We start from the raw sequence: 8999 nt of genomic DNA, 5'->3' as shown, positions 1-8999 counted from the left end.
GGAGAAGAAGAAATTGAGTGCTTTGAAGAGTTTAGTCAAAGAACACTTGAAAAAAGGACATATCAAGCCAACAAATAGTACCTGGAATTTTCTAGTGTTTGTCATTTGGAAGAAGACTCCGGGTTCATGGAGATTGCTTTATGATCTCAGGAAGCTGAATGAAATCATGGAGGAAATGGGACCACTTCAACAGGGATTTCCTTCTCTCACGATGATTCCGAGAGATTGGCAGCTTGTGATCATTGATCTCAAGTATTGTTTCTTTAGCATACCACTTCATCCAGATGATGCTCATCAAATGGCATTCTCTGTTCCAAGTCTAATCAGAGAAGGATCTTTGGAAAGATACCATTGGGTGGTTTTACCACAAGGCCTCAAGAACTTGCCAGTAATTTACCAGTGGTACATGGTGCGAGCTTTGGCTCCAGCTAGGAAGAAATATCCAGAAGTAAGGATCATTCATTACATGGATGATTTGCACATTGCAGCATCGACACAACAAGAGCTACAAGAAGCTCGTGATTGTGTGATTGCAGAAGTGCAGAAGGCTGGACTGGAAATCAGCACTTCAAAGATTCAAGAGATCGCACCTTGGAAATACCTTGGATGAAAAATTACAGAGCAGACAATAAATCCTCAGAAAATAGAAATTAACTCAACAATCAACAATTTACAAGATTTACAACAACTTCTTGGAGAGATAAACTGGATGAGGCCAATTTTAGGAATCCCAAATGAGGATGTTTCATCTTTGTTCAATCTTTTGAGAGGAGATAGTAATATCAAATCTCCCAGAACTCTCACACTGGAAGCACAGAAGACTCTGAAGAGAGTTTCAGAAATCACATAACAAAGACAGGCACATTGTGTTGGGAGAAGAGGCACAGCTATATGGCTTGATTTTTCCATGGGACGTGTCAAAAAGTGATGCTCTTTTAATTATAGAGTGGATTTTTCCATCTTACAGGTCCCCGAAAACAATCCTCACAAACCTGAAGATGATAGCTCAGATCATGATAAAGGTGAGGACAAAGTTGATGACAATGGCAGGCAGAGATTTCTCTATAATATATCTGCCTCTGAAAAAGCAATACTTTGATTGGACAAATCAAAAATCACAGGATTTAGCAGTTTCATTGTTAGATTATACAGGTGTTTGTACAATTCATTATCCAAGCCACAGGATGTTAAATACAAAACTAAGTTTCAGAGAGAAACCAAAATAAGTGAGGAACCATTGGATGGGATCACAGTATTCACTGATGGTTCAGGAAAAACTCACAAATTAGTAATTACATGGCAAAATTCAGCTACAAAAGAATGGGAGTCAGATGTGAAAATAGTGCAAAGTTCACTGCAGATTTTAGAGTTAGCAGCAGTAGTTAGAGTTTTTGAATTGTTTTAGCAGCCTCTCAATTTGATCACAGATTCAGCATATATAGCTAATATGGTCAAAAGATTGGAAGGATCACTTTTGAGGGAGACAAACTATGAAATTTTTTATTCATACTTATTATGTGTGAAAACACTGCTGGAAAGCAGAACACATAGATATTTCATCACACACATTAGAGCACATTCATCACTCCCAGGCATTTTAGCAGAAGGGAACGCACAAGCAGATAAACCAACCATGTCTGTTTTGTAAACCTTACCAGACATCTTTGAGCAAGCAAAATTAAGCCATGCATTTTTCCACCAAAATGCACAAGCATTGATGAAATCTTTTTGAATTTTGAAAAGCCAGGCAAAAGAAATTGTTCAGTCTTGTCCAGATTGTCAACTTGTGCAGCCACCAGCCTCTACTGGAGCAGTTAACCTGAGAGGATTACAGAGTCTTCAACTATGGCAAACAGATGTCACAAAATATCCATCTTTTGGAAAACTGAAAAATATTCATGTTTCAGTTGATACTTTTTCAGTAGCAATTTTTGCGTCATTACATCCAGGCGAGACAACACAACATGTATGTAAACATTTTTTACAAGCATTTGCATCTTTAGGAGTACCACAGGAAATCAAAACAGAAAACGGTTCAACCTATATTGGAAAAGTACTGGACAAATTTCTAAAAAAGTGAGGTGTCAGACATACCTTTGGCATTCCCCATTCTCCTACGGGTCAGGCAATTATAGAGAGGACACCTCACACCCTAAAAAGGCTTTTAGATAATCAAAAAAGTGGGGAGGTATAGGCTACGCCTCATATGCAGTTGAATAAAGCTTTATATGTACTGAATTTCTTGAATGCTTTTTTTTCAGAGCCAACTCCACTGACTATAAGACACTTAACAAACAATACAAGGGCAAAGCTAAAGAAGAATCCTTTAATTTTGATCAGAAATCCGGAAACAGGTTGGATTGAAGGACCTTTTAAATTAATTACTTGGGGGAAGGGTTTTGCTTGTGTCTCCACAGAAAGAGGGCCTGTCCTGGTTTGGGACAAAATTAGGGGAAAAACTCTCCCAAAGGAGAGCCCCCCAAAAAACAAACCCCCCCAGAACACCTCACCCTACGGGGTTCGAGAAAGAACTTCCTCTGAGGGAAACGTGGAAAAAACTTGTTTATTTTATCAAACACACTAAGAGAAACACTCCCTAACACCAAGATAAAAACCAGCCAGGGAAGGCAAAGGAATTTGTCACCCATCTGAGTAGGTGTAACTCCCAGAGTGGCTCCGATGTCGGCGAGGGCAGGAACATTTATGTCCAGTATTTTCTTTATGTTTTCAGATTGGGTGATATTTCCTAGGTAATGAGGAAAGAAAAATGAAAAAAAGCCAAGAGAAAGCAGGGAGGAAAGGGGGAGGGAAAGGGAAAGCAGCCGAGCGAGCAGCAGCAGCTACAAGCGGCAAAGCAGCGAAAGCCAGAGGGAGGGGGTGGGGGGGGGGGGGGGGAACTAGCAGGGAGGAGCACAGCAGCCCCCAGCCAGTGGCAGCCGATGGGGGAGGGCACAGGTGAGCCACTAGCCAAAACAAACCTTCTAAACATGGATAGCACACGATTTGGGGATAACATTAACCCAGGACAGGGCCAAAGTGGGTGCCAGCAAGACACATGAAACCATATCGGTGTCAAATGAAAGCAGATACCAACCCTGAAGCTGACGTTTGGCAAACCAACAAAAGGGTCTGGGGATGGGGGAAAGGGGTTTGGAAGATTTGGCTGAGGTGTGGTCTTCTCACTTGGGACTTTTTAGGAGCTGCCTCACGGTGTCATGAAGGGCTGTAAGCTCACACCTGAGACATCTGCTGGGCTGCAAATCAGCACCATGATGCAGATCTGCCTACCTTCTGCAGCTGTTCTTGCTGCTATGAGAGGATTCCAGCTGCCACTGCCGCCTTCTCTGCTGTATGCACTTGGTGCCAAGGGCGAGTGGGCAGGGGTAAACCGCTCACATTTTTCCTTGTGGTGCCAAGGCCGCCATGGCCCCTGCGAGGCACAAGCTGGCACTGGGGCGCCCTCTGCTGGCCGGGAGTGCTCCCTGCAGTGCCCCCTGCTGGCTGTGGCCTGAACTACACCAAAGGTGAACAAACAGCCCTGAGTGGGTTGGAAATTTCTGTTCTTGTCTTGCTGTGTGTTCTGTTATATTCTAAAAAATTCCTAGCATTAATCTGTTATTTATTTTCTTTCAGATTTGCCTGGAGGCCCCATAATTCTCCCAGGTATAACATTATGAATTATTTCCATTCCAGGAAAGTTCCTGCTTCCCTTGGTAAATGTTTCTCTTTTAAACCAAGACAGTTTCCAACTCCTGGGATCCAATGTGGATGGGGCAAACACTCCAAGAGAAGACAGGGTAACACACTAGGCCATTTCATGCTCTGCCTTTTAAGACCTTGGGCCACGAAGGGCCCTCTCCCAAGGTGGGACTCCTGATCCCTTGGCCACTCAGGAGCTGGGTTTGGCAGAGTGTCCCACTGCCCCCAGTGTGCCATGGCTGACAGACTGACAGATACACAGGGCCCTGTGTTACCAAAACCAAGGCCTGACCCAGCCCTGCCACACAGAGGTGATCCAAAATCTTTCGAGACTTCCAACTTCACCTGTCCCTGACACCCCACGCTGTGCCATGGCCTGATCCCCATTGCCCTGGAAAAGGGGAAGCTGCGGGACCCCAGGGCCTTTGTGACATCATTGTGTGGGGAACATGACACAGGAGGGGTTTGAGACGGGAGAAAAAGAATCCAGAGCACTGGTTTATAGTGGAAGTCCAAAATTTGAGAATCCCACTCCTACAGACCAACAGAGCTGAATAAAGAAACACCATCACTGCCTGTTGAACCAAAAGGTGCATTTTGGTGCCAATAAGAGGGAAATGAGTCCTGTGTACCCCAGGTACTGAGAGAAGAGATGAGGAGCCATGGGTGTACTGGGAGTGCTGAGAGGGGCATTGCAGAGACACTGGGAGTACAGGGGTACTAGGAGGGAGAATGGGAACTGTCTGGATCTACTGGGAGCAATGGAGAGGCACTGGGAGGGGAAATAGGGAGCCCTTGGGGGTACTGGGAGCACAGTGGGGAGGGAATGGGTAAGTGTTTGATGGTTCTAGGAGCACTTGGATGTGGAATGGGGAGGCACTGGTGGTAGGGGAAGAGGAGTGGGGAATCCCATGAGGGTTTAGTGGGCATGGGGAGCTCTGGGTGCCCTGGGCAGGCTCACATGCGACCCACCATTGCTCCCATTGCCCGGTGAGTGTTGGGCAACCATGGGAGCAGTCAGAGGACAAACAACTAGGGTTGCCCATGGGTTGGGTCCCCGTCTGCCAACACTGCCCCAGAGCCCTCAGGCCCTGCTGTGCCTCGAGTGCCACAGCACATTCCCGTAGATGTCCCCGCATCCCCCCGGTCGCCCATGGGTCACTGGCAGCTCTGCATAGGTCACCTGGGGATCCTGGAGTGTGGTGGCACTGGGGGACACTGTGAGAGACACTGGCTGTGGCATCTGGGCAGGGGGACACTAATGGGAGATGTGTCCCTCTGCGTGTGTCCCAGCCCAGACTGACCCCCCATCTGCTTGGTGCTCATGACATGAGGCTGGGGGCTACAGGGGGCTGGCGGTACTGAGGCAGCTGAAATTGAGGGAGGAATCCTGGGTGGGCTCGGGGGCACCCTCCAGCACCAAAACAGGCTTGAGCTCTGGGAAGGAGATAGGGATGGGAACTGTGACAATGATTCCACTGAAAAGTGGCTTTGAGGGTGTCAAGATATTCGAATTCAATCTGTGGGTGTGCTCACTGTGCACTGTCACTGTCACCGGTGCTGACTGTGACATTCCTGATGCCACCCAGCCCCTGCAGTGGTAGCGGCCACTGTTGTGCAGCAGCAGGGCGGGCAGGGACCGCTCGGTGCCCTGAGGGAACGAGTTCCCTCACATCCTTGTAAAATCGCACCCTGTTGACAGGGCTGTCCTGCCAGCCCCAGCAGCGTAGTGTCACTGTGTCTCCCTCCAGCAGTGCCCGTGCTGGCACCTGCAGCACCAGCGGCTCTGTGGGACAGGAGGGTCCCATCACACTGAGGAGCCCAAGACAGGTCCAGAGTGGGTGCTCATGGCACTGGGGACATCTGGGTGGAATGTCCACTGCACAGGAGGGTCCTGGGGACACCAGGAGCAGCCCTGTGGCACAGCTATCACCACGGTTGTCCCACCACATTGGGATTGCACTGGGATCCACTGGGATGTCCCTGTGTGCAGGGGACAGGCTCTTGCCACTCGAGGGGTGTGCAGCCACCCACAGAGTGGAGCCCACCCAGACCTATTAGGTAACCACCCTGAGCATTTCACATTCCCCCTCACTATCTGACACCCTCACAGGGGAGCTGATCCCGGCCCTGGTTCTGTCACATGTGTAGGTGCCATGCTCAGTGACAGGGAAGCTGACACATCCCTCCTGCCCCCAGCGCTGCCCATCCCTGTACCAGGTGGTGGCACCGGCAGTCCCCAAGCCCTGGCAGGTCAGTGTCACCCAGTCCCACAGAACCGCTGGCATCCAGGGGGGCTCCACCAGGAGCTGGGTGTCCTGGGCACCTGCGGGTGACAGGGGACACCAGCCTGCCAGGGCCACCACGGGACTGGGGACAGCGAGGCAAGGACATGGCATCCCCTGAGGACTCACCAGCAAGGCCAAGAGTCTGGGCTGGACTGGCGAAGGGACAGGGCTGTGTGGGGGTGGCACTGTGGGGAGAGTGGCACCCAGGATCAGAGTGGGGCTGTCCTCAAAATGTCCCCTTGAGGACACCCTTTTCGTAGGAATATGCATGGTCCCCAACAGTCGGCAGAGGCTACCAGGGTAGAGCTTTGTTTCACACATATGGGTTGCAAGGGCACCTCTGGAATGGGGTCAATGTGGCCATCTCGTGCTGTCACAGGTCACCCCCACCAGCCCTGTGGGCATCTCATCATGATGGATCCTCTCTGTCCCTTTCCCCAGAGCTGCCCCAGCTCCATGCAGCCAAACTCCACATAACTGTCTTTGAATGTCTGTCCCCCATCACTGTCTCCACATCCCTCTGCCACATTCCAGTTCTATTGTTCTTGTCCTCAGAGCCATCCCAAAAACCTGGCTACACAGAGAGGTTACTGGCTTTATTCCCTACTGTCTCTGCTGGCCTTGGGAACCTCAAGGGACCCCACAGCCCCCCTGTGCCCCATCCCCACTGATCTCTGCCTCACCAGGGCCCATCCCCAGGGCGTCAGGCCTGTGCCCAGGGCACTCACACCACAGGAGCAGCGCCACCTTCCCAGACATCCCGGTGTCCCTGGCCATGGGCACTGGCTGTCACTCGCTGTTGTGGCCACCTGTCCCCTGGCTGGCGGCTCTTGGGATGAAGGGACAGGAAGCAAGATCACGTCTTGTCCTCATGTGTAGGTGACTCATGGTGGGGCAGGGGTGTGGAGAGGCTGTGGGCAGGGTGGGGACTTTGTGGGATATTGAGGTGGTAGGGACAGAGTTTTGCTAGAATTTGGAATCTGAGGAGGTGCAGGGAGCCAAGGATATGTCCATGGGACTGGGGTGGCAGGGGTGGAAGTTCTATGGGGATGGGGGTACCATGTGTTGGGTGAATTCAGACTCAGGGATGAGGGTCCCAGAACTCCATGTCCTCCAGGGATTTGTGATTGTGAGATGGATCCCAAGAATAGGGGTGCCACAGGAATGGGAGTCCTGGGGCATGGCAGTCCTGGGGAATGGCAGTCCCAGGAAAGGAGGGACATAAGGAATGGGGGTCCCTTGGTTAATTTTATGGTGGAAAGAAGTTACCAGGGATGGGCAGAGGCTGGGCAGGCCTGTGGATCACAGCTCCTTCTCTGGGTGCATCAGATTTTGGGGTAACCCTGGGCCAAGCACAGACCCCAAAAGTGCTGATGGTTTGGGGGAAGCACCCCAGGCAGATTCCGAGGCTCTGCATCTGTGCCCCCTACACACACCCCAGAGGCTTTTTCCTCCCTTAATTTTCCTCCTTTAATCCCTCAATTTTACAACCTCCAGTTGGTGCCTTGATGATCCTGGGGGGAATCTGAGCAGGAAACAGTTTGGGGCAATTCCAGGGTCGGGGAGCAGGGTGAGGGGTCAGCAGGGTTGATTGGGGGATGGGGGCGTCTGTTTGTGCCTTCCCCCAAGACTTCCATTTTCTCTCTCCTGCAGCAGGAGGAAGAGGCCGTTTGTGCTGAGAGTCACACCGGGGCAGGTTCTGCCCTGGGGGTACTTTCAGGGGTTCCTGTCCCTGTTCAGGAGTGCCCCTCTTCTGGGGGTGACACCTCCTGGGGGGAGGGATCCTGTCCCACATGCCAGCCTGGGGATCCCCAGAGCCACCCAACTGTGGGGAACACAGACCCAGAGCCCTTAAGAATCTACCTGGAGTGACCTCCCAGGCCACCAACACATTGGGTTAGCTGTGCTAGGCCCTGACTCACCCCAAAATCTAAGGCATCCTTTGAAAGGACTGTGACTCATGGACCAGCCCAGCCACTGCCCATCCCTGGCATGCCCATTGCCCTGGAAATCCAACCATGGGACTTCCATTCTTTATGTCCCCTGTTGCCTGGGACCAACATCCAAGGACTACCATTCCCCAGGATCCCAATGGCCCACAACTCCCAATGCCAACCAACGCTCTACCTGAGATTCCAGCCCATACATTTCCCCTTCCCTCAGAACCTTGATTCCCACAGCTCCCTCCCTTTCCATGGTACCTCCCATTCCCTCACCACCCTAATCCCTGGGAAACCCATCCAGGACCCCAAATCCCAGGTGCTCACATTCCCCTGTGTCATGATCCGCTCAACCCAAGCGGGAGTTGCGATGGTTCATTCGACCCCAGGGCGCAAAAGACAAAGGCAAGAGACGCAGGTTAGTTCAGCAGAAAGCAGTAATGCAGTTTATTCCATGCTAACAATTAAGTTTTGCGATGGAAGAGAGAGAGAGAGAGACGGTGAGAGGGAGAAAGAATGGGATACAGCTACCAACAAACGGGACGCATCCTCGTGGTCGTCCGACGAGACGCGTCTTCAATCCTTTGGGGAGAAAGAGATCTCGAAGTCTCTTTAGGAAAGTCACTTTTTTTAGTCATTTTCCAAAGCGAGTGGCCTCTGGCCAAAAGATGGGGAGATTTATGGACTATTGTATGCGGAGATCATTGCTCCAAGAAACAGAGGCAGGAACAGGCTGCTACAGTTAGAGAGCAGCGTACCATGGCGAGCACCAGGCACGGCTACAAACAGTCCCTGGCAAGCATCCACCTCAGCCAGGCCAGAACTCCTGAGTGATAGAAGAGTGATAGGAGCGGTTCTGGGGTCTTAGTATTTGATGATGGTCATGAGCCAGATCAGAGAATCTTTGAACTGACCCTTACACCCTGGGAAGAGCCATCCCTGAATGCTCCCACACCTGGGGACCCCCATTCCCACTGCACCACTGTCCATGGTGACTCCCGCTCCTCGTGACCTCCATTCCCAAGCCTCCCCATCCTTGGAGCCCCTCATTCCTCCAGACACACATCCCTGG

Source organism: Erithacus rubecula, assembly GCF_903797595.1.
Source record: "Erithacus rubecula genome assembly, contig: scaffold_305_arrow_ctg1, whole genome shotgun sequence".
NCBI classification, from domain to species: Eukaryota; Metazoa; Chordata; class Aves; order Passeriformes; family Muscicapidae; genus Erithacus; species Erithacus rubecula.
This window is presented reverse-complemented; position numbering follows the sequence as displayed.